The sequence below is a fragment of the Rana temporaria genome, chromosome 12 (assembly GCF_905171775.1).
Source record: "Rana temporaria chromosome 12, aRanTem1.1, whole genome shotgun sequence".
Lineage (NCBI taxonomy): Eukaryota > Metazoa > Chordata > Amphibia > Anura > Ranidae > Rana > Rana temporaria.
In genome coordinates, this window is record NC_053500.1 from 124,629,157 (window position 1) to 124,656,276 (window position 27,120).

Sequence of the window (27,120 nt, forward strand, 5' to 3'; positions counted from 1 at the left end):
ATAACACGCACCCTAACTTTAAGAGGGAAGTTTCAGGAAAAAAACTTTCCACAGCCCCCTGCATATATAACACGCAGGCACAGTTTACCCTCTATTTTCAGGGTAAAAAAGTGAGTGTTTTACGCCAATAAATACAGTAATAATAATATATATCATAAATAAATAATATAATTATAAATAATAATAAATATAAATAAATAATAAGAATATAATAAATAATATATCAAAAAGGGCTCTTGCACATGGACGTCCTGAGCCTGCGCAATGTAAATTCAGTCATTTATGTCTTTTGGCGATGGTGCGCAGCACCTGGGCTTCTCGAGCGGGAGCATAATCTGGGATTTACGTTGCAAGAGCCCAAATTCTGTTTGCATGTTTGTAATGTTACACTAATGGGTAGAACATTCTTTAAAGTGAACTCATAAAGAGTTTCCTGAGCTAAACTCAAAATGAAGGCCTCTTGAGCCCCTATAGGGAAAGAGAGCCTTGACTGATGGGGGCATGGCCAGGTGCTGGGCAATGTGCGTGAATGGTCGCCAAGGATTGGTCGAACTATAGGGGATGGGCTGGGCCTGAGCTCAGAAAAAGTATTGCCCCAGGGAATTCTGGGACTTTAAAGCGGAGGTCCACCTAAATGTTTTTTTTTTAAAACAACAGCTACAAATACTGCAGCTGCTGACTTGTAATAAATGGACACTTACCTGTCCAGGGCGCCCGCGATGTCGGCAGCCGAAGCCGAGCAATTGCTCATCTCTCGGCTGCCCCCGCCGCCATCCTCGGTGAGGGAATCAGAAAGTGAAGCTTTGCGGCTTCACTGCCCGGTTCCCTACTGCGCATGTGCGAGTCGTGCGGCGCGTCATCACTGGTCCATGCTGTGTTTTGGGACCTGTGTGATTCCCAGAAGACAGTGGGCGGGAGGGGCATGACTGATGGAGTTCCCGGAAGTGGGTGCAAATACCTGTATTAAACAAGTATCTGCACCCCCCTGAAAGGTGCCAAATGTGACACCGGAGGGGGGGGGGGAGTTCTGAAAAGCTGAGGTTCACTTTTTGTGTGGACCTCCACTTTAAGAAGAACGTGGCTGGAAGAGCTGCCCACCCTCCCGCTCTTTTTTTCCTTTGGTATGTCACAGCTTGCTGCGGTTTCTTGACCTTGCCAGCATTAAAGTTGCTGTAATTGGCGATGCCTTTGATGGAAAGTTGGAAGTAGGCTGTCTGTCCAGCACTTATGGTAAGGACAGACCCCCTTTTGGAATTGCGTGCTTACAGTACAGCTGTGACCGCACTGGTTTAAAAATGTTTACATGTTACTGTATGTGTTGGAATTTAAATAAAGCTGTGATCTTGCCCTCTCCAACCTAATGGTTGTAAGCGTGTTTTTTTGAATGAGGTGAGGGGGCAAGTGTTGGGTTTATCCCCTTATGTTACAGTTGATTCATACCTAGGCCCATTGCACCTCAGCAGTCAAGACAAAGTAATCCCTAGAGCTCAGCTTCAGCAGTATTTAAAACTACTAACTTACTTCATCATAGAATAGGATAACCATAACATGGGATAACCTACTAACTTACTTCATTATAGGAAACCATTGGTGGCAACCCAATACTGGATGGTATCTACAGATTTCCAGAACAAGTCTGGCCCAGGAAGATGCCAATACGCCAAGGCAAACATGGCTTCCAGAAAAGGTGAAACAACATGGGTCTGTCCCCACCCGCATCACATATTTCTTAGCACTCCGGATTCCTGGAGATACCTCCAGATAGCACTCCAGGAAGCTGGAGATACCTTCTGGGACTGGGATGGCACCTTTTGATTTCATGTGACAAAGTAGATTAGTAAGTTACTATTCCTGATGCCAGCAGAGCAAAGGAATTTCCTGCTAACCTCCATACTCAATATAGCAGTTTTCATGCCTCCCAATAAGTTGCACAGTGCTACGCATTAAGGGATGTTGGTGGTGGCATACCTATGCTCAGTCTTTTCTGGAGCTATGCTTGCCTTGGCATCTTCCTGGTGCAAACCTGTTTTGGGAAGCTTGAGATTAGGCGGCACCCCTAATTTCCTTGATGGTCTATGATTTATTGTTGCTGAAGCTGAACCAAAGGCAGATAAACAAATTAAAGCGGTGGTTCACCCTCAATAACAACATTCTAGCATTAAATTAAGCATAGTAGCGCTAGCTACAGTATGCCTTTATTTTTATTTTTAGCCCCGTACTCACTGTTTAATCCTATAGTGAAGATTCAGACTCCCCGCAGGGAATGGGCGTTCCTATCCAGAGGGAAGATGATTGACGGCCGGCTATGCCACGTCACGCTCCCCGAAGATAGCCGGAGTAGGTCTCGGCTCTTCACGGCGCTATACAGCGCCTGCGCACAGACTAGGCGCAGGCGCCGTGAAGAGCCAAGTCCTATTTGGGCTATTTCCGGAGAACCGCCAGAGCCGGCCGTCAATCATCTTCCCTCTGGATAGGAACAACCATTCCCCGCGGGGAGTCTGAATCTTCACTATAGGATTACACAGTGAGTACGGGGCAAAAAAAATAAATAAAGGCATACTGTAGCTAGCGCTACTATGCTTAATTTAATGCTAGAAAAAAAAAATTATAGGGTGAACCCCCTCTTTAAGTACAGTAGTTGTTTTCATAAAATAAAAAAAAATGACATTCTTTTTATAAATAACTAATATAAATAATCTGAATTTGTCTTGATATAAGCTTCTTGTATACATTGTCCAAGTGTATCTAAATGATATGATCATCTTTATAGTACTCTGTCACCGTTTTTATGATAAATCAATTAAAAGTAATGTGGTCACAAACCTGGGAGTTCAAAAAGGGCCACGTACAGGTACGTGATTATGCCTGTCCGTGATATTCTGCCGACGTATATATATATACAGTGGGCGGTCCTTAAGCAGTTAAATGTAACCATATTGCTACACTTAGAGGCTCCTCTCTTCTCTTTTATAACTGTGACACTACTTGTATATCAAGGCATCGCTTGTATATCAAGTCAATTTAAAAAAAAAAATATTGCTTGTCTTGCAAAATGCTCTCTAACCAAGTTGCTCTCAAACCAAGGTTTTAAAGCAAACCTTGCTGAACAAAAGTGAGTCTTGTTTTCAAATCATCACTTTTGCAACATTCAATAATGATATTTAACCACTTAAGGACCGCCTCCTGCACATATACGTCGTCAGAATGGCACAGCTGGGCACAAGCACGTACAGGTACGTCCTGTACTAGTACCCAGCCGTGGGTCCGAAGGGACTCGCGGACGCGATCGCCGCTGGAGTCCCGTGATCGGTCCCCGGAGCTGAAGAACGGGGAGAGCTGTGTGTAAACACGGCTTCCCCGTTCTTCACTGTGGCGGCAGCATTGATCGTGTCATCCCTTTTATAGGGGGACACAATCGATGATGTCACACCTACAGCCACACCCCCCTACAGTTGTAAACACACTTCAGGGAACACATAACCCCAACAGCGCCCCCTGTGGTTAACTCCCAAACTGCAATTGGCATTTTCACAATAAACAATGCATTTTAAATGCATTTTTTGCTGTGAAAATGACAATGGTCCCAAAAATGTGTCAAAATTGTCCGAAGTGTCCGCCATAATGTCGCAGTCACGAAAAAAATCGCTGATCGCTGCCATTAGTAGTAAAAAAAATAATAATTAATAAAAATGCAACAAAACTACCCCCTATTTTGTAAACGCTATAAATTTTGCGCAAAACAACCGATAAACGCTTATTGTGATTTTTTTACCAAAAATAGGTAGAAGAATACGTATCAGCCTAAACTGAGGAAAAAAATAGTTTTTTGATATATTTTTGGGGGATATTTATTATACCAAAAAGTAAAAAATATTGCATTTTTTTCAAAATTGTTGCTCTATTTTTGTTTATAGCGCAAAAAATAAAAACCGCAGAGGTGATCAAATACCACCAAAAGAAAGCTCTATTTGTGGGAAAAAAAGGACGCCAATTTTGTTTGGGAGCCACGTCGCACAACCGCGCAATTGTCAGTTAAAGCGACGCAGTGCCGAATCGCAAAAAGGGGCAAGGTCCTTTAGCTGCATTTTGGTCTGGGTCTTAAGTGGTTAAAGAAAAAGTTATAACGTATAATAATGCAAATTAGTGGTGTTGCTTAACGGACACATAGAGGAGACATTGCATTCATCAAACTGAAATTTTTATCAGTCACGGAAACATAAACTCCCTTCCGGATTCCAATTAGACTTTTCTGGAAGTTATCTTTCCAATCAACCGTCAACATGTTCTTTAATAGGAAAGTCCACACCCAGTTGCTGCTGTCTCTTTAAAGAACCTCCTATAGAGCTGATAACAGACCGACTTCCAACACATGATATTGCTGAAAACAAGGCTGAGAAAATGTAGCAAATACCAATGTCCTGTGCAAGAAGAGTGCCAGGAAACAGGGAAACTGTCAACGTCTATATCACCATTTGAAAAATGTGAACGAGATGCACACAATATACAGGACCATATCACCCAAACAAGGTGGGGACTCACATTCCACATTTTCCTTTAAAATATGAGCAATTTAACAGGATGAGCGTGATGGCATGGTTAGTGGGGACATCACACTGCTGGAATTCACAAGTTTACAAAGCACCAGACAGCTATTAAAGTAGTATTAAACTCGTTTTTTTTTAGTCTAAAACATTGAGCGCAATAAAATAAACATTGGCCATTAAACCAAATCTCCCAACTGTGCCACAATGGACAGGACCATCCCGATATTTCATTGAAATCCCAGGTTCCCACAGATCCAGGCTAAATCCCGGAGCCTAGCACTGGGCTCCACTGATCCCCTTGCTCTAATCCGGATCTGATCCCCCTGAAGTGCGGCAGGCTTCTCCTCCTCTCCTTCCCACCCATAGGCGTGCGCACAGGGTGTGCCAGGTGTGCCCAGGCACACCCTAATCACCCTGTGCAGAACAGATTGCCCCTACTGCCCTGGCTCCCTCCTTCCCCCCACAGCACTGCCGACTTCCCTCCTCTCCCACCGGTTGTTACTTTGGATGATTTAGGATGAGTGGGGGAAGGGGCCAGTAAATATGCCATTTACTGGCCCCTTCCCTTTCTGAATGAACATCGTGAGTGATCGGTAGAGTGTGTTTGAGCTTTGGGGTGCACACCCTAATGCCAAAGGCTGCGCACACCTATGTTCCCACCGGTTGCCCAGAAGGGGAATCTACACCCAACTTCCACCTGTGTGCCTCCTCCCCCTCTGCTCCAATCCCCCTGTGTGATCATGTTCCCCCAAAGCACTGCCAGCTTTACTCCTTTTCCTTTCACCAGCTGCAGGGCAGCACAGGGGGATCAGTTTCAGGATGGAAAGCGAGGAGGGGGGTGGTAAATGTGTTATATATCATTTTTACTGAACAGTACATTTTTTATATTTACCGTATGTTATATTTAGCGTCCCTTTCCTTTCCTAAATGAACACAGTTAGTGATCAGTACAGATTTCTCTTGTGTTCATTCATAACTGAAGGATAGTAAACTGTGTTTAATATGCCTCAGTTTTTGAATGAACAGGAAGCCGCTCAGCACAGCACACTGCAGCTAAGGCTAGAGAAAGGGACTGAGGAATCACTGATCTCAGTCCCTTTTTTGTCTCAAAAGTGAGACATCAGGGGTTTGTTTAGACTCCTGATATTTCACCAAAGTCCTCCCAACAGACCTATTAAAAATGTAAAAAAAAAATGAAATACAATGAATTTAAATACCAACAATTAAAGTGGTTCTAAAGGCTGAAGTTTTTTTTTTTTACCTTTTGTTATGCAGCGCCTTCCCCCATCCCCCCTTATACGTACCCGAGCCCGAGATATACAGTATACATATATATATATATATATATATATATATATATATATATATATATATATCAGCAGGTAAATATAACATATAAATATTTATGGACACCCCCACTCTCCATCCTGAACCTGATCCACCTGTGCCCCACAGCAACTGCAGCTTAAACCCTTTACTATCACTTTAAGGGTTTACTCACTGGTCTCTGAAGAGTGATCAGCATTCAGATTTCTCTCAGAGAGCATTTGACAGAAGGAAAAGAGGCCTTGTATTGCCTTTCTCTCCGTCTGCTTACACCCCATTAACCCTGAAGTGTCCCTCATTGTCAACTTCAAAAGTTAGGGGGATGCAGAAAGATCCTTGCACAGGGGAGACGAGTATTCAAACATTGGGTACATTTTACATAGGGAATAGTTAGTGGTGGAGCCCATTTAGGCCGGGTTCACGGAAAGGGTTCACCAGTTCACCGGTTCAGGTCCGATTTCAGCCCGAATTTCCATAGAGAGCCAGTCACATTCTCCTGCTATGCAGATTGAATGTGGGGAAACGTGCGTTCTATCCGCATAGGTGTGAACCCGGGCCAGAAACTTCTGCATTGTGGTGATGGATAGTAAAACACTTTTAGTGATGTGTTAGGATTAATTTAGAATAGCACCCCAATGCATAATTTAAAAATTGAACAAACACAGTCACTAATGCCTCAGTACAACAACATACAGTCATGGCCATACGTTTTGAGAATGACACAAATATTAATTTTCACAAACTCTGCTGCCTTAGTTCTTATGATTGCAATTTGTATATGAAGAGTAATCAGATTAATGAAGTCCCTCTTTACCATGAAAATGAAGCTAATCCCCCTACAAAAACGTTTCCACCGCAATTTAGCCCTGCCACAAAAGGACTAGCTGACCTCATGTCAGTGATTCTCTCGTTAACACAGGTGTCATTGTTGATGAGGACAAGGCTGGAAATCACTCTGTGATGCTGATTGAGTTAGAATAACGGACTAGAAAGGTCTGAAAAGAGGGTGGTGCTTGAAATCATTGTTCTTCCTCTGTTAACCATGGTTATCTTAAAGGAAACAAGTGCAGTCATCATTCCTTTGCAGAAAAAGGTATTCACAGGCAAGGATATAGCTGCTACTAAGATTGCACCTAAATCAACCATTTATTGGCTCATTAAGAACTTTAAGAAAAGAGGTTCAATTGTTGTGAAGAAGGCTTCAGGGCACCCAAGAAAGTTCAGCAAGTGCCAGGACCATCTCCTAGAGTATCAGCTGCGGGATCGGGGCACCACCAGTGCAGAGCTTGCTCAGGAATGGCAGCAGGAAGGTGTAGGGGTAGCTGCACCCATAGTGAGGAGAAGTATTTTGGAGGATGGCCTGGTGTCAAGAAAGAAAGCCACTTCTCTCCAGGAAAAACATCAGGGACATACTGATATTCTGCAAAAGGTACAGTGATTGGACTGTTAAGGACTGGGGTAAAGTAATTATCTCTGATAAATCCCCTTTCTGATTGATGAGGCATCCGGAAAAAACCTTGTCTGGAGAAGAAAAGGTGAGCGCTACCATCAGTCCTGTGTCATTCCAACAGTAAAGCATCCTGAGACCATTCATGTGTGGGGTTGCTTCTCAGCCAAGGGAGTGGGCTCACTCACAATTTTGTAAGAAAACCGCCATGAATAAATAATGGTACATAAACATCCTCCGAGAGCAACTTCCCCCAACCATCCAAGAACAGTTGGGTGAGGAACAATGCCAACAACATGATGGAGCACCTTACCATAAGGCAAAAGTAATAACTACGGGAAAAAGAAAGTGATAACTGCTCTAACTATGAATCACTATGTGTTATACCAATTCTAGTGAATATCCAATATTTTTACCACATTGTGCTTAAAAGATTCCTTATGCCACGTACACACGATCAGTCCATTCGATGAGAACGGACCGATGGACCGTTGTCATCAGTTAACCGATGAAGCTGACTGATGGTCCGTCGCGCCTACACACCATAGGTTAAAAAAACGATCGTGTCAGAACGCGGTGACGTAAAACACAACGACGTGCTGAAAAAAACGAAGTACAATGCTTCCAAGCATGCGTCGACTTGATTCTGAGCATGCGTGGATTTTTAACCGATGGTTGTGCCTACTAACGATCGGTTTTGTTCTATCTGTTAGGAATCCATCGGTTTAATTTAAAACAAGTTGACTTTTTTTTAACCGATGGTTAAATTTTCGATGGCGCCCACACGCGATTGGTTTTGACCGATGAAAACGGTCCATCAAACAAATATATCAACAATTATGTAAAACCAATCCCCAGAGTCCTATTTTACCCTAAGTCATAAGATGCCAAACAACAGATCAAACAAGTCAAACAGTATGAAAAAAAGTAGTATAAATAGAAACCAACACAAAGGATAAAAGAAAAAAGGAAAAATGGAGATATAAGTCCCAATGGTTGTCTTCAATGCTATTCAATTTATATGCTTAATCACCCATCCGTGACTAAGCACAGCTATTTTATTTGTTTACCAATTTGTGCAGATACCACCAAGGTCTGAATTGGCCACACACCAGAAGTAAGCTACATATGCGCCTTTGGTTGATCTATGGGATAACCACTCCACTCATGGTATGGGCAACAGCCTGGAAATCCTTCCAGTCAGTGTAACAGTAGTAACTTTGTAAGCATCCATGCAGGCTTATATCAAATCTCATAAAAAATATATAAAAGCTATTATTGAGCAGTAAGTCTGCTATTTATTGGAAAAAAAAACAAATTAAAAAATATTGCACTCACAAATCTGGTGCCAGTAGGTTGGCACTAAGCCTTTCCTAAGGTCTGTATAGGGCTTGATGTACCAGCGTGTATTTCCCTATGTTCGCGTCCTCATTTTAACTCGTGAACTGGCAGGAAGTGATGCCGTAACCCTGTTATTTCCCAGCTGCCTCTACGCGTTTCGCAATTACCGTTGCGTCATCAGGAAGCCCTAGTTTTAAGATTTCCATCCACTTCCGGTCCTGGAGACGCAAAAGGAAATAATAAGTAGATTTAATCAAAGTAAACAGAGTTACATACACTTTAAACGGGGGTTCACCCCCAAAAAAATGTTTAACATTACATTCAGCCGAGTTGTTAGAATGACAATCGGCTGTTTTTTTAATCACCTTGCCGTACATACCGTTTTATAGATATATGTTCACCGCGGCTTCCGGGTATAATCTGCGGGACTGGGCGTTCCTAATTGATTGACAGGCTTCCGACCGGCGCATACAGCGCGTCACGAGTTGCCGAAAGAAGCCGAACGTCGGTGCGCAGGCGCTGTATAGAGCTGACTCGCAGTCCGGCTTCTTTCGGCAACTCGTGACGCGCTGTATGCGCCGGTCGGAAGCCTGTCAATCAATTAGGAACGCCCAGTCCCGCAGATTATACCCGGAAGCCGCGGTGAACATATATATATAAAACGGTATGTACGACAAGGTGATTAAAAAAAACAGCCGATTGTCATTCTAACAACTCGCCTGAATGTAATGTTAAAAAAAATGTTTTGGGTGAACCCCCGCTTTAAAACAAAGGGTCAAGTAGATTTTCTAGTCCCTTGCCATGTGTTGCTTGCTTGCTTGCTTCCGCAACGCAACACATGTTAACATGCAACATACCATGAGTTCACGCACGCATTAACACACCAAAGCAAAAAGATCTGAAGCCAGCCTTAAGGTTACAGGAAATACATAAATTTGGTGTTTTTTGGGCTTCATGTGACCTTTTTACTTTTTCTTTGTGACCCTCAGTGGTTTACATCAGTGCGGCTTTGAAATAATGCGGATTTCAGCCACATAACAGTGTGATTCCCACCTCCAAATTCTTTGCAGCCTGCAACTTCGTTTAATAGAAGTCTATGCAAGTCGCGATGAAATCAGAAAAAAAAGTAGCGTAGGAACCTTTTTAAAGGTCACTGCGACACGAGTCAAATCGCAGGACAAATCGCACTGGTGTGAACGAGGGCTAAAAATGTTTGAATTCATGATTTTGAATTAGGCCCTAGCTGTTCTCTAATTAATAAAAGCTAAATTTTTGAGTTTCAGTTACAATAGTTACAATAATGTTAAGTACCAAAGTGCTATAATCTCTTTCCGGAGTGAAGTAGGTGTGGTGCACAGTAGACATAACATGGGTCGTCATTAAAGATGAATTTCACTCAATTTAGTCCTCTGTTTCATTTGAGTTTGACATGCTGGAGGTACAGTGGAGGTTATCGTGTGAAACACAGGAAGGGTTAACGGGAGGGGGTCTTAGGGTACTGTGAAAAAACATACAAGAGAGTTATTTTAATGCCAAAGAATTTGGAATTCTCTGCAGCCGGTTTTTCGGTTCACACAGTGACAGGCAGTCCAGACAGATCTTTTACCTCTGCCTGCTGCAGAAGCAACTTTGTTCAGAAACACATCCTGCCCTGTTGATGGGACAATAAAACACCAGCATATTCTTACACGTAAAGTAGCTTCTTATTGGTAGACTATATAATTGACATTGTTGTGTAATGGTCTAGTCGCATGCTAGGCTGCATGTCCTCCACCTGCACTAAAAACCTTGAGGTTGGGAAGGACTCATGTAGGCAAGCACAGTCTATTTTCTCCACTGTAGGTGGTGCTCATCCGCAGCAGCAATGCAAGTGGAGTAGGAAGTCGAGAGGAACCTAGTTCTATGGTTTCATCGGTCACAGGGATGCAGCTATCCAATTGGATGCTGGCGCCTGTGTGACTTTGGCAGTCATCTTGGGTCAGACAGAGTCTATTTAAGACCCTGGCTCCCAAGTTTGACACGCATTTTGTACGAATGGTGCTTAACATCAAGGTTCCAGAGGAGTAGAGAAAGTGCAGGGACACATCATCCTTCCTGAAAGCTTCCCCGTTTGGTGGCCAGGCGGCATTCCTCTGGTCGAGACAGACGGTCGCATACATCGTGTCACGTTTTTCCGAAAGTAGCCGAACGTCGGTGCGCAGGCGCCGTATAGAGCCGCACCGACGTTCGGCTTCTTTCGGCTACTCGTGACGCGATGTATGCGACCGTCGGAAGCCTGTCGGAAGCCTGTCAATCAAATAGGAACGCCCAGTCCCGAAGACCATACCCGGAAGCGGCGGAGAAGATATATCTCTAAAACGGTAAGTACTGCTTCGATTTAAAAAAAAAACACCTGATTCCCCTTGACAAAATGAGCATCAATCTAATGTTAAAAAATGTTTTTCGAGTGAACTCCCGCTTTAATGAAGATCTGAACCACTATCGAGCTACAATGTATTTTATATACATCTGTAAATCCTGTTCCCCCTAAGCAAGAAGCCAAGCAGAATTTACTTCATTTATATCATTACATTTACTTATTTCGCATTTTATGTGTACAAAAGAGTTCTGCAAGTTGTGTTTCATATTAAGTAAGCTCTATAAGGTTGGAAACCCATGCTGAATGGATTTCTTCAACATTAGATAGATTTTATTTTCCATAATAAATGGAAAGTCATTGTGTTTGCATTAACTGAAAAAAGACTTGCGTTATATCCAAACATATCCATTGTGTCATATCATGAATTAGGAACAGAGATGTTATATCTTATTGTGCTGTAATAATGTTTCCCATGGAGAGAGCAGATTGCTATTTAAGCATTAGAATAACAGAGTCTTGCATGACTTCAGTATAACAGAAAAAGTTTAAATGAACTTGGAACACAATGGTTTGGACGGTTAAACACACCTGCATGCATAAAAGGCTAGCACAAGAGCAGGCCTTGTCAGTGCCTGTGCTACAGCAAAGATTTATGGGTGATTTATTTTGGCTTTATATATCTAGGCTGAAATGTTGCTAAGGCCTGGTAAAGTTCAGCAGTTCCCAGCCAGGTCCTAAAAACAATAACTTCACCTTCGTTCTCATAGATGGAAGTACATTGCTACAATGAAGGACACCTGTTGTGTACCCCACACCTATAGAAACAAAATTGTGTAGCGCTATGGCAAATTAATATCTATAATGGTAGTTCCTCATGGGAACAATGGGAACATAAATAAAGTAACAAATGCAATAAAGAAGTTCTCGTGAAAGATAAAGTCCAATGGTTGTAAACACAAAGTCCATATATCTGTAGACACCACGTGCAGAATGAGGGAACTTGATTAGAATCCCATCAAGACAAATTGTGTAGTGAGTGATCGCCGCCACCAGTGGTAGTAAATGGAGGCTTACCGAAGATGGTGGACCTGAAATTACGTACGTCAATCAAGTCATAACAAGCTTCAAGTACCAGACAGGGTACACAAAGTAGCAATCACCAAGAAACTTGCTAGAAGTAATCAATCAGTGTATGATCATAAATGGATAACCTTGGATCTTTGCAGCTCAGCAAGGGGTTAAATAGTTGAAAGAAAATGGAAAGAGAAGGGCCACATAGTGTAAACCGGTATAAAACTGGGTATTTATTGTAAAAAGATAGCAAGTGCACTCACATGTATCTGGATAAAAACTTGCATATTCTATAGTATGAGGCGGCAGTGGAGGCGACCCGACGGCGTTTCGTGTTATTCACACATCATCTGGGGTGTCTCTCCACTAAAGCCTCAGTGTATATATAATGATCATAAACCTCATACCTCCAATCAGAAGAATTGTGGCATCCCATCCACCTGTGTGCAACAATCAGGATCCATTACTTCCTGGTATAGGAGATGGCACACCTATACTTAGGCTTCATTCACACTTGGCAGACTCCGTCGCTATGGAGTCCGCCTGGTCCCGTCAGCTCAGCGGGAGATCAGTCCGCAGATCTCCGCTGAGCCGACGATGACAAGCTCCTCTCTGCTCACTGAGCGGGGAGGGTCTTGTTGGGCACCGCTGTCTCCTATGGAGCGATCTGATGAAAACGGACAGCATGTCCGTTTTCATCAGATCTTACCCGATCCGATCCGAATGGACGGATGGGGACGTGGTCCCCATACGTCTGTTTTTAGCGGGTCGGATCGGGTCGGATGTCAGCGGACATGTCTCCGCTGACATCCGACGCTCCATAGCGATGCATGGAGCGGCCGTTCAGGTCCGCCGACAGACGGACCCGAACGGCCAAGTGTGAATGAGGCCTTAGAGCGCAAAGCTTTTCCTCTAAATGGATTTTGTGTATCCATTTACCATCAATTAAAAACATCAACTGCTTTATGATACCTGCGCTGTCCGGAATGTATTTATTGCCTTATTGGGAAATGCTCACTCATGTAGTGAATCTATTGCATCCCTCAATCCTCCCCTTCCAGTTATCCCAGCGGAGGTCACAGTGGTGGCAAACTGAGGAGGCCAGGCTAGACTTCTGTTTCTGTTCCTTCAGGTACATTCTGTTTGCCTCTCCACGAGTTCAGCCCGCTTCTGGTAGATTCCATTTGCCTCTTAATGAGCTCAGCCTCCTTCTGGTAGATTTATTTTTCCTTTCCCTGGGCCAGATTCAGAAAGAGATACGACGGCGTATCTCCTGATACGCCGTCGTATTTCTGAGTGCGCTCGGTCGTATCTATGCGCCTGATTCAGAGAATCAGTTACGCATAGATATCCCTAAGATCCGACAGGTGTAAGTGTTTTACACCGTCGTATCTTAGGCTGCATTTTCTGGCTGGCCGCTAGGTGGCGCTTCCGTTTGTTTACGCGTGGAATATGCAAATTACTATTTACGTCGATTCAGAAACGAACGACCGCCCGGCGCTTTTTTTTTACGTCGTTTGCGTGCGGCTTTTTCCGGCGTAAAGTTACCCCTGCTATATGAGGGGTATGTGCGGCGTATCCTATGTTAAGTATGGCCGTCGTTCCCGCGCCAAGTTTTCAAATTTTTACGTTGTTTGCGTAAGTCTTTCGCGAATACGGCTGGACGTAATTTACGTTCACGTCGAAAGCAATGACGTTTTGCGGCGGATTTTCGAGCATGCGCACTGGGATGTTTTCACGCACCGTTCAAAAAAAATGTAAAATACGCGGGGTCAAGCTAAATTTAGATAAAACACGCCCCCCACATCCCCATTTGAATTAGGCGGGCTTAGGGCGCAAGTTCTTTCTGAATACGGAACTTGCGCCCAAAGTTACATCGGCGTAACGTATCGAGGATACGTTACACCGGCCAGAGATATACGCTCAGGTATCTGAATCCGGCCCCCTGAGTACAGCCTCCATCTGGTAGATTCTGTTTGCCTCTTCCTGAGCTTAGCTTCTTTCTAGTAGATTCTGTTTGCCTCTCCCTGAGTTCATGATCAGGGTAGATAAGATGTACACCCCTTAACATGACTGCCACCATTTATCATACTCCAACCTTAAACCCCCACTTAACCTTACCTATAATTAACAAGACCACACTTGAATTGGAGTATAACTGGCCATAGGCAACTTTTTTATTCACAAATATTAAATATATACCGTATTTATCAGCGTATTACACGCACAGGCGTATGACACGCACCCTAACTTTAAGAGGGAAGTTTCAGGAAAAAACTTTCACCCTGTGTATAACACGCAGGCACAGTTTACCCTCTATTTTCAGGGTAAAAAAGTGAGTGTTATATGCCAATAAATACAGTATATATAACATTTTAACCATAACAAAAACCTCAAATATCAGTTGCTCCCCGCCGCCCGGTGGTCTTTGATGGCACTTCTCAACATAACTTTGTTCCACTTCTTCACTGCAGGCCTTTTACCGTATTAGGCCTCCAGCCGTGATAACACCATTTCGGAGACAACCTGTTACCCATAGTGCCACCATTACCATCTTCAGCAAACCCGTATTAACTGCACACACTAGGGGGCCCATACCACTGATAAGTCTCCAACACTTCTATCTCATAGGATAGTTACCACCATCAAAGACCACCACCACCAATTGTCCGCTGCCATGACGTGTCCTGCTGCACCACACCTGAAATTAAAGCTCCTACCCTCATTGTTCCCCCTGAAGTATTGCCCGGTCACCCCTCCTACCCCTTTAATAAACAAAACCCCTCCTCACAAACTTTTCCTCCAATCTACTAATCCCCCACTTTCATGAACTAACTTTCTTTAACCCTTGCTGTCCCTTATCACTCCTGTCATGCCGGCCCTCTGCTATTTCCTTTCCAATCCTCTCGCTCCAGGCCTCTCTGTCTACTGGTAGATTCAGTTTCCGTTTCCCTGAGCTCAGCTTTCTTCTGGTATAGTCTGCTTGTCTATTCGTCTTGTAGATTCTGTTTGCCTCTGCCTAAGATAAAATTTCAACTGGTAGATTCTGTTTGCCTCTTCCTGAGTTCTGCTTTATTCTAGTGAAACTTGTTTGCCTGTTCCTGAGTTTATTTTTCTTGTAGGTTGCCTTTTCCTGAGCTCAGCCTTCTTCTAGTAGATTTTGTTTGCTTCTACCTGAGCTCAGCCTCCTTCTGGTGGGTTCTGTTTGCCTATTTCTAAACTCATCCTCCTTCGAGTAGACCCTAATTGCCTTTTTCTGAGCTAAGCCTTCTTATGATTCTGTTTTCTGCTCCCTCTACTCAGCCTCCCTTTGGCTGATTATGTTTGCCTCTGCCTAAGCTCGGCCTCCTTCTGGTATACTATTTTTTCTTCTTCCTGAGCTTAGCTTCCTTCTGGTAGATTCTGTTTGCCTATCCATGAATTCAGTCTCCTTTTGGTAGACTGCCTCTTCCTGAGCTAAGTGTCCTTCTGGTAGATTCTGTTTTGCTTCTGCCTGAGTTCAGCCTTCTTCTGGTAGATGTTGTTTGCTTCTCTCCGAGCTCAGCCTCCTTCTGGTAGGTTCTGTTTGCCTCTTTCTAAACTCATCCTCCTTCGAATAGACCCTGTTTGCCTTTTTCTGAGATAAGCCTTCTTATGATTCTGTTTTCTGCTCCCTCTACTCAGCCTCCCTTTGGCTGATTATGCCTCTGCCTAAGCTTGGCCTCCTTCTGGTATACTATGTTTTCTTCTTCCTGAGCTTAGCTTCCTTCTGGTAGATTCTGTTTGCCTATCCATGAATTCAGTCTCCTTTTGGTAGACTGCCTCTTCCTGAGTGGTAGATCCTGTTTTGCCTCTGCTTGAGTTCAGCCTCCTTCTGGTAGACCCTGTTTTGCCTCTGCTTGAGTTCAGCCTCCTTCTGGTAGACCCTGTTTTGCCTCTGCTTGAGTTCAGCCTCCTTCTGGTAGACCCTGTTTTGCCTCTGCTTGAGTTCAGCCTCCTTCTGGTAGACCCTGTTTGCTTCTCTCCGAGCTCAACCTTCTTCTGGTAGATCTGGTTTATCTCTCCTTGAGCTCAACCTCCTTCTGGCACTTTCAGGCCATACTAGAAATATGGTTGAAAACATGTTTGTGTGTGTTGTTCTTCCAATAGCTGTCAGTCTGTTTGGATTTATTTAAAGAGAAAAGAATGCTTGGTTGTTTTGTCCATTTTTTCTTTCAGCAACTTTCAGTTATGAGACTAATACCCATCTGCAGCTTGTTCTTGGTCTGTCTGGCTTGGGTCTCCCAAAAAAGAGTGCCTGGAACAGCTCCAGCATTAAACCCCCCTCTCCCTATCCTGGAAAGTTCTCCACGCAATAGATGAATATCTAACTTGATGAAATCAATCAGGTTCTTGATTTTAGTTTTTGGCTGCATTATCACTGAAATATCTATGAAGTCTTAGGCAGGCCATAGATTATGCATTTTCGTTTCTTTCCACCATGGGTTAACTGACTGTGTTGATAGGGGAATCCCTCTCACAACGCTATTGTGTTCTGCTGGTGGGGAGCCTTCCTTGCCGGCAAAACACACTGATTAGTGTTGGCAGCTATCTCCGACAGAACTAATCATTGGGGAAACACCCTACAGGGTGTTTGTATACAGCTTGTGTACAACCAGGATGCCCATACATGGATCAAAATTTGGCAAGTCCCTACTGAACCGGACAAATTTTGATTGATGTATGGCTTTACACATAATCACCCTGGGGCACACCTAAGGATGATCCGCCCCTTGAACATCCGCTTGCTCAGCGGGGATCGCTCCGTTGATCCCCGCTGAGCCGGCTGATGACAGGGCGGTCCCTGCACACTGTGCAGGGACCACCCTGTCAGATCGACGTTCTCTACTATGGGGGGATCAGATGAACACGGACCGTCTGCAGACGGATGGAAAAATAGGATTTTCCTCCATCTGCAGAATCGGACCACAGCGGGGACGGATGATATCGGATGTCAGCGGATGTTTATCCGCTGACACCCGCTATCCTTTAGGGATACATGTATGTCCCTTTTTCATCCATACACGGATGGATGAAAAAGCAGACATATGGTCCGCAAGTCTGAAAGGGGCATTATGCCGCGTACACACGTTTTATTTTAATGTCATTAAAAACGATCGTGTGTGGGCTCCAGAGCATTTTTCACGATGTAAAAAATGTCCATTTAAAAATTTCGAACGTGCTCTAATTTTTCACATCGTAAAAAATGGTCATGTGTGAGCTTTAACGACGTGAAAAAAACATGCATGCTCAGAAGCAAGTTATGAGATGGGAGCGCTCGTTCCGGTAAAACTACCGTTCGTAATGGAGATAGCACATTCATCACGCTGTAACAGACTGAAAAGCGCGAATCAGCAAAAGTAGCACCAAGGGTGGCGTCATCCGAATGGAACTTCCCCTTTATAGTGCCGTCATAGAGCATTTGCTAGAGCATTTTTGTTTCACGATCGTGTGTAGGCAAGGCCATTTTAATGATCGGGTTGAAAAAAACGTTGTTTTTTCTAGACCATTAAAAACGTAATTTTTTACAACCTGTGTGTACGCGGCATTAGAGTTCTTCTACCAGAGCGAACAAAACAATGCCAAATCACAAACAATATAGGCTTAGCAAAATATAATCACACTCAGATGTGTCTTGGGTAGCCTATATCAGAGAATACAGCGCGCCACGAGTTGCCGAAAGAAGCCGGACTACGAGTCGGCTCTATACGGCGCCTGCTCACCGACGTTCGGCTTCTTTCAGCAACTCGTGACGTGCTGTATGCGCCGGTCGGAAGGATGTCAATCAATTAGGAACGCCCAGTCCCGCAGATTACATACCCGGAAGGGGCGGTGAAAATACGGTATGTACGGCAATGAAATAAAAAAAAACAGCCTAATGTCATTCTGACAACTCGGCTGAATGTAATGTTAAAATTTATTTTTTTGGGTGAACCCCCACTTTAAAGTACATCTGTAATTACAGCTAACAGTAGTAATACATATGAAGTGTAGATGCCACCTAGAAACATTGACCACCGCAAGATGCACCCAGGACACCTCAAACCTTAAACACTTCTAGTATGCAAATACCTGCTGCAATGATCAGACTTAAAGGGGTTGTAAAGGTAAAAAAAAAATCCTAAATAGCTTCCTTTACCTTAGTGCAGTCCTCCTTCACTTACCTCATCCTTCCATTTTGCTTTTAAATGTCCTTATTTCTTCTGAGAAATCCTCACTTTCTGTTCTTCTGTCTGTAACTCCACACAGTAACGAAAAGCTTTCTCCCTGGTGTGGAGTGTCGTGCTCGCCCCCTCCCTTGGACAACAGGAGAGTCAGGACGCCCACTAACACACAGCTCCTTTCTCTATCTGCACCATAGAGAGCATCCTGACTCTCCTGTTGTCCAAGGGAGGGGGCGAGCACGACTCTCCACACCAGGGAGAAAGCCTCGCATTACTGTGTGGAGTTACAGACAGAAGAACAGGAAGTGAGGATTTCTCAGAAGTAATAAGGACATTTAAAAGCAAAATGGAAGGATGAGGTAAGTGAAGGAGGACTGCATTAAGGTACAGGAAGCTATTTAGGGGAAAAAAATTGTACCTTTACAACCCCTTTAAACCTTCGCCATCTGCTGGTTGCTACTCTACCTGCAAGCTTAGCTGTTTGCTGTGCACACCTGACCCTTTTTAAACATCTATAAAGGGAACTCAGAACTTCCACCAAAAGATCAAAAGATTATCTGTTTGCTCATACCCTGGATAGATAGTGTGTCTGTGACTTCTGTCTGAGACAGACTGTCCTTTCCTTGGACTGACCTTTGAACTCTTTTGGATTGTGTTTGTACTCTGATTGTCTGTTGTTATCTTGATCAACATCCTGTCACTACTGCATTTGGAACTTGGAAGCGTGTGGTCTGTCTGCGCCTGACCTGGCCATCAGCCTGCTGGCACTGCTACTGTGTGCTCTTGTAACTTCAAGCTAGCCATACACTGTTATGCCGTGTACAGACGATCGGACATTCCGACAACAAAACCGTGGATTTTTTTCCAACGGATGTTGGCTCAAATTTGTCTTGCATACACACGGTCGCACAAATGTTGTCGGAAATTCCGATCGCAAAGAACACGGTCACGTACAACACGTACGATGGCACTATTAAAGGGCAGTTCAATACCAGTTGTGTTAGTAGAAGTTTGGTGAGAGACGAGTCGCAGACTTTTCAGTCCGTTACAGCGTGACGAATGTGCTATTACGAACGCTAGTTTTACCAGACTGAGCGCTTCCGTCTCGTACTTGATTCAGAGCATGCGTGGAATTTTGTGCGCCAGAATTGTCTACACACGTTTGGGATTTTACAAGAATGAATTTTGAGAACCAGTTTTCAAATTTTTGTTGTTGGAAATTCCGACAGAAAATGTCCAATGGAGCCTACACACGGTCGGAATTTCCGACAACAAGCTCCCATCGAACATTTGTTGTCGGAAATTTACAGCGTGTGTACGCGGCATTAGAGGATTGTTTGAAAGTTCCTATGGAAAATCTGAAATATCGTTTGTAGCAGGTACTTCTCCAGACTGATCTAATCTATGATGGGAGAACTGTCTACTGCAGCAGTGTGGGCTTTTTCACACACCCCCCCTCTTTCTCTATTCACACAGACACTCAGAACTGCTTGTTTGTAAACTCCCTATTGGAAGAGCCTGAGCCAATCATCAGGCAGCAGCAAAGGACTGTGGGGGAGGAGATAAAAAGCCAGAGGAACTAGGCCAGAGCCTCTTTTTGTCTGCACCCCATCAGGAGAGCATCTCCTGCACTCTGTGTGTGTGTGTGGAATCGTGGCCTACCACGGGGCACACAGCCTGCAACTCCAGCCCAGAGAAACAGATTGTTCATGCAGCTCCAGCCCAGAGGAACAGACTGTCCATGCTAAAGAAGGACACCCTGCAACAGTTTAAGGACTGAATGCCACTGCGACCTGATGTAATGAGGAGCTCTGCTGGGAACACCTAATGTAAGGAGGGGCTCTGCTGGGAGCACCTGATGTAAGGAGGGACTCCGTTGGGGGCACCCGATGTAAGGAGGGACTCCGCTGAGGGCACCTGATGTAAGGACTGACTCTGCTGGGGGCACCTGATGTAAGGACTGACTCTGCTGGGTGCATCTGATGTAAGGAGGGACTTCGGGGGGGGGGGAACCTGATGTAAAGACGGACTTTTCTGGGGGCACCTGATGTAATGAGGAGCACCGCTGGGAACACCTGACCCCCTTTTTCTCCCTCCATCCCTTGTTCATCTCATGCCCTGTACACACGATCGGTCCATCCAATGAATACGGTCTGATGGACCGTTTTCATCGGTTAACCGATGAAGCTGACTGATGGTCAGTCGTGCCTACACACCATCAGTTAAAAAAACGATCGTGTCAGAACGCGGTGACGTAAAACACAACGACGTGCTAAAAAAACCGAAGTTCAATGCTTCCAAGCATGGGTCGACTTGATTCTGAGCATGCGTGGATTTTTAACCGATGGACGTGCCTACTAACGATCGTTTTTTTTTCTATCGGTTAGGTATCCATCGGTTACATTGAAAACAAGATTGCTTTTTTTTAACCTATGGATAAATAACCGATGGGGCCTACACACGATCGGTTTGGTCCGATGAAAGCGGTCCATCAGACCGTTCTCATCGGTTTGACCGATCGTGTGTACGCGGCATCAGACTCCAACCACACCCCCTTTGAGCCACGCTCAATATTTCGCTGAAATCACGGCACGTTTTTCTTTCCCTGTTATGCCATGCCTACAAATGAATTTCCCACCCCCTAATTATAATAAGACTCCGCCTACAGCCAAAAAAGTGTCCCAATACATTTTTTTACAATGTTGGCAACTATGATATTTTGGACCTGCCCCTTATTAAATGTTGGTAAAAATGAAATTTTCATGGATCCATGTGATTCGTATGTAACCTGACAGTAAGTAATGGTTTTGGGTACAGTTATGCCCCGTACACACGATCCGAAAATCGTACGGAAAATGCCGCTTTCGAAACGATCGTACGATAATCGGATCATTAGTACAGCGCTTCCAAAAAGCCGATCAGGACAGTTCATCCGATTTTATTTATCGGACATGCACAAATTTTTTTTCCGTACAATGCCAGATCGTCCGATTTTCGTATAATCAGTACAGCTGTCGTTCAAAAATGCAATACAAATGCATTACAACACACGACATCACTTCCGATTTTTTATTCTGCCGTACGAGAATTTTCGTGACTTTAGTAAACTCATCAGATTCGACGTGAGATTAGCATACAAAAAAAAAGGGACGATCATTCGTCCGATAATCGGATCGTGTGTACGGGGCATTAAACTGCTGTAATCTGTAGGAAAATGTATGTCACAGGAATGTGCTGGGCCATGTAGAGGACTGCATATTTCTAGTGCAATGCAGTATGTACTTCATGGGTTATGCATTAGTAATAGCGGTGTTTTGGTTTGAGAAAAGCAGAACCAATCAAGTCAGGTGAATAGATGATATATTGTTTTGGTTTTATGGACATTTTGACATATTCTGTTGGAATAACACAGCTGAGGAATCCGATTCCTGGAAATTCCTTTATACCAAACATTCTGCTGGGATTGTTCAAACAGCAAAGAGCGCTCCGTTACTATAGCAAAATCTCTACAGTCTGTTCATTGTCTCCTCTCTTTTGGGAAATGTAAATCACACAGATATTGCCTGTAAATATCCCTCTGTGTATTATAGTGAATTTGGTACACATATGCAAGAATTTTTCCACCGAAAAAGTATTGTTGGATTAATGTATTTTATAATAATATTGGTGAATGTACCCTCTAGTGGACATATTGGCAAAGGAGTCAGCCACTTAGAACCTTTACAAGTAAAAATAACCCCACCTAGCTGCCCGGCAAGAGCGCCGCAGTGACCAACAGGGCATCTCTTACTGATGGTAAGTAAGCAATGATGTATAAATAAAACCCCTGGTAACAATGTGAAACCAAATTCAGAGGGAATTTAATAATAATAATAATAAAGATAACACAGTGGCGGTGCGTCGCCGCCTCCCCTCTCCTGCTCACCCCCCCCCCCCACCCCTCTCCTGCTCGACCCCCCTCTCCTTCTCTCTCACATAGATAGATTCATGCACTGCCAGTACAGCTAAACACCACATCTGTTCATCAGAAATCATCGCTCACCCCAGGTCTATTTCTGTCAGTAGATGCCGAAAAAGCATTTGACAGGGTAGACTGGGGACTCATGATACAATCCCTTGAAGTGATGGGATTCGGGCAGAGGCTGATTTGATTGATCAAAACACTCTATCACCAACCATCGGCAAAGATTAAAATTAACGGCACACTTTCGGAGTCTTTTGAAATGAAGAATGGGACAAGACAGGGTTGCCCGCTCTCTCCCCTTCTCTTCATCCTATCTTTAGAACCATTATTAGCCACGATCCGCAATGACCCCGATATTAACGGGGTCAAAGTGGAGGGGGATTAATTATTGTTTTGTGGGTTGGATTGTGATGAGACTTTAGTTAAAGCGGGAGTTCCGCGGGAAAACGTTTTTTTTTAAAGACGTTTTTGTAACACTGATGGTACAACGACAATTGTACTCACCAGTCTCCTACTTGCAGCCGCTACCAAGACGATTTCCCCCAAAAGAATATCTTATAAAAATCGATGATGGACATTGCCATCTTGACTGCGGGCACTCTTCCGGGATGCGGTGAATGTATCAGGCGCACGCACAGTGTGACGGCGAGCAGCGCCGTCAACACTGCGCCGTTGCTAGGACAACGGCCGGCAGCGTCCTGAAAAGGACACTCCCCGCTGTGACTAGCAGACACGTTACTAGTCACGTGACCCGCGAGATATCGCGGGATTTTCTAACACGGCGCGTCTCCTGGGATTCTCAGGACTAACTCCCAGGAGACATAGCGCTGGTGGGGGATTGAAAGCCACGCCCACTCCCGCGGGGAAAAGTGAGTGACAGCTCACTAAAGGCCCTCGTTCAAAGGTAAGGAGGCCGATTAAAAAAAACAAAAAAAACGGATGCAGAGCGTACTGTGGAAGCTGGTTTGAAACAGGAAAAGTTGTCAATTAGGGTGAACCACCGCTTTAAGTAAGGTACTACTCAACACCTTCTAAGAAACAAATAGTATAATAACAAACAAAAAAAAGTAAACAAACACTAAACGTATAAAATATACCACAGATGATGCAAAACTGAAGCAGTAAACCATGAGCTGGTCTCTAGCGCTCGGTTAAAAGCTGACGTGGTTAAAAAAACAAAAAAACAAAAACAAAAAAAAAACAAAAAAAAAGAAATCATCGCTCAACGCTGAGGGAAGGAGGTTCTCATCCAAAATTTGACAGTACATAGCCCCGCCCATCGTCTCTTTGATGCAGCAAAGTTTTTCTGTCCCCTTAGCAGAAAAACACCCCCAAAGCGTAAGGTTTCCACCTCCATGTTTGTTGGTGTGGATGGTGTTCTTGGGGTCAGAGGCAGCATTCCTCCTCCTCCTCCAAACACGGTAAGTTGAGTTGATGCCAAAGAGCTTGATTTTGATCTCATCTGACCACAACACTTTCACCCAGTTCTCCTCTGAATCATTCAGATGTTCATTAGCAAACTTTAGATGGGCCTGTACATGTGTTTTCTTCAGCAAGGGGACCTTGTGGGTTCTGCAGGATTTCAGTCCTTCACAGAGTAGTGTGTTACCAATTGTTTTCTTGGCCTACTGCCCTGAGATCATTGACCAGATTCTCCCGTGTAGTTCTGAGTTGATTCCTCACCGTTCTCATGATCATTGAAACTCCACGAGGTGAGATCTTGTATGGAGCCCCAGACCGAGGCAGATTGACAGTTATTTTGTGTTTCTTCCATTTGTGAATAATCGTACCAACTGTTGTCACCCTCTCCTCAAGTTGCTTGGCGATGGTCTTGTAGCCTATTCCGGCCTTGTGTAGGTCTACAATCTCGTTCCCTGACATTCCTGGACAGCCATGGTGGTCTTGGCCACGGTGGAGAGATTGGAATCTGATTGATTGCTTGATTCTATGGACAGGTGTCTTTTATACAGGTAACAAGCTGAGATTAGGAGCACTCCCTTTAACCACTTAAGGACCGCCTCACGACGATATACGTCGGCAGAATGGCATGGCTGGGCACATTGGCGTATATATATGGGAACGACGATCACTGACGTCACACCTCCAGCCCCACCCTCCTACAGTTAGAAACACACATGAGGTCACAGTTAACCCCTACAGCGCCCCCTAGCGGTTAACCCCTTCACTGCAATTGTAATTTTCACAGTAATCAGTGCATTTTTATAGCACTTTTCGCTGTGAGAATGACAATGGTCCCAAAAATGTGTCAAAAGTGTCCGATGTGTCCGCCATAATGTCTCAGTCACGAAAAAAATTGATGATCGCCGTCATTAGTAGTAGAAAAAAATTATTAATAAAAATGCCATAAAACTATCCCCTATTTTGTAAACGCTATAAATTTTGCGCAAACCAATCGATAAACGCTTATTGCGATTTCTTTTACCAAAAATAAGTAGAGGAATACGTATCGGCCTAAACTGAGGAAAAAAAAAGTTTTTTTTTATATCTTTTTTGGGGATATTTATTATAGCAAAATGTAAAAAATATAGAATTTTTTTCAAAATTGTCGCTCTATTTTTGTGTAGAACGCAAAAAATAAATACCGCAGAGGTGATCAAATACCACCAAAAGAAAGCTCTATTTGTAGAAAAAAAAGGACGCCAATTTTGTTGGGGAGCCACGTCGCACGACCGCGCAATTGTCAGTTAAATCGACGCAGTGCCGAATCGCTGAATCGCAAAAAGGGGCAAGGTCCCTAACCTGCATATTGGTCCGGGTCTTAAGTGGTTAAGAGAGTGCTCCTAATCTCAGCTCATTACCTGTATAGAAGACACCTGGGAGCCAGACATCTTGCTGATTGATAGGGCATCAAATACATATTTCACTCATTAAAATGCAAATCAATTTATAACTTTTTTGAAATGCACTTTTCTGCCAAAACACAGCTCTGTATATTGTATGTAGCTGATGATATATACAGTTTATAAAGCGCTTATGGCCACATTTCTTAGTAATGGAAATTGTTTCCTTGGCCTAAAGAAAGTGGCCCAGATTCAAGTAGAATCGCGCAATATTTGCGTGGGCAAAGAGCAAATTCTTTTCTCTGCGCCCACGCAAATATTGCGCTTTGCCCGCGATTCACGGAGCAGTTGCTCCGTAAATTGCGCGGGCAATATGCTAAGCAGCCGGGCGCAAGGCTGCCTAATGTAAATGATCCCGCCGGGGGCGGGAATCATTTAAATTTGGCGCGCTCCCGCGCCGAGCGAACTGCGCATGCTCCGTCGGGAAACTTTCCCGACGTGCATTGCGGCAAATGACGTCGCAAGGACGTCATTTGCTTGTAAGTGAACGTGAATGGCGTCCAGCTCCATTCACGGTTCACTTACGTAAACGACGTTAAATTTGAACGTCGCGAGCGGGAGGCGCAGCTATACTTTAGCATTGGCTGCGCCTGCTATAGCAGGAGCAACCTTATGCTAAAGGCGCCGTACGGAAACTCCGTACCTTGCGTAGGCAGGGCCCGCGCAACTTTTGTGAATCGGTGGTAGTATGCAATTTGCATACTACACGCCGATCACAAAGGCCGCGCCCCCTAGCGGCCAACGCAAGAATGCAGCCTGGGATGTGAAGGCATAAGGAGGCTTATGTTTATCACATCCTAGGCTGCATTCGGTGTAACGAGGTTCCTGAATCAGGAGCACTCGTTACACCGGAGCAAGTAAGCACTTGCGCCGCGCAACCTATGGTTGCGCGGGCGCAAGTGCTTCTTGAATCTGGGCCAGTATTTACAGCAGGGGTTCACAACTTTGGGCCGTGGACCAATTCTGACCCTCTGCAAGATTTTATCTGGATGTAAAAGGGGACTCAGATGGGCACCCTGATGTAAAAGAGGACTCTGATGGAGCGGCTATAATGTAAAAGGGAACTTCCATGTTAGAGCAACTCAGGGCGACTCCAATTTAAGTGGGAATTGAATTCAAAGTAACGTAAAACCTGGAGTTAGGCTCTAAGCCCACCGGTCTTTATCGCGCAGAGTATTGAAATTAAGCGCTAGAAGCAACGCTGTATCCTGGCTTAGGCCAACAAGGCCCAGGGTTAGGGCAGCACTTTGCAGGGGGGCAGCACAGAAAGAGTGTTAGTGTAGTGCCAGTCTTATGGGAGGACTGGGCTGAGAGGCAAATTAGTCTAGCACCCCCATAAAGCTCCCGTATGCTTCTGACATTCCGTGACTGGGGGGGGGGGGGGGTCGCTGCTTCTAATTTTGACTGTCCTATCATCCTGGACCACAAACCTTTCTCACTGTGCTATATGTTTTCTGCTGCACCATTGGCATGGTTATATGTTCTTAGTCCTCTCCATAAAATTATCAGAAATTTGTGCTTAAAGCGGATGTTCCGCCACAAAAAAATATTAAAAGCCAGCAGCTACAAATACTGCAGCTGCTGACTTTTAATATTAGGACACCTACCTGTCCTGGAGTCCAGCGGCGTCCGCAGCAGATGACAAGCGATCGCTCGTCACCCTGCGGCTCCCCCCTCCATCCACGCTGAGGGAACCAGGAAGTGAAGCGCTGCGGCTTCACTGCCCGGTTCCCTACGGCGCATGCGCGAGTCGCGCCGCGCCCGCCGATTGGCTCCTGCTGTTTGCTGGGAGCCGAGTGTTCCCAGCACACAACGGGGGGGGGGGTGACGGGATGTGACGCAATGCCCGTCTTTTGCCCGTGAATGCCGGGCCCGGAAGTGGGTGCAAATACCTGTCTTTAGACAGGTATCTGCACCCCCCTCCCCCCTGAAAGGTGTCAAATGTGACACCGGAGGGGGGGAGGGTTCTGATCAGCGGGAGTTCACTTCAGGGTTGAGAACCGCTTTAAAGTAGAACTAAAGGTA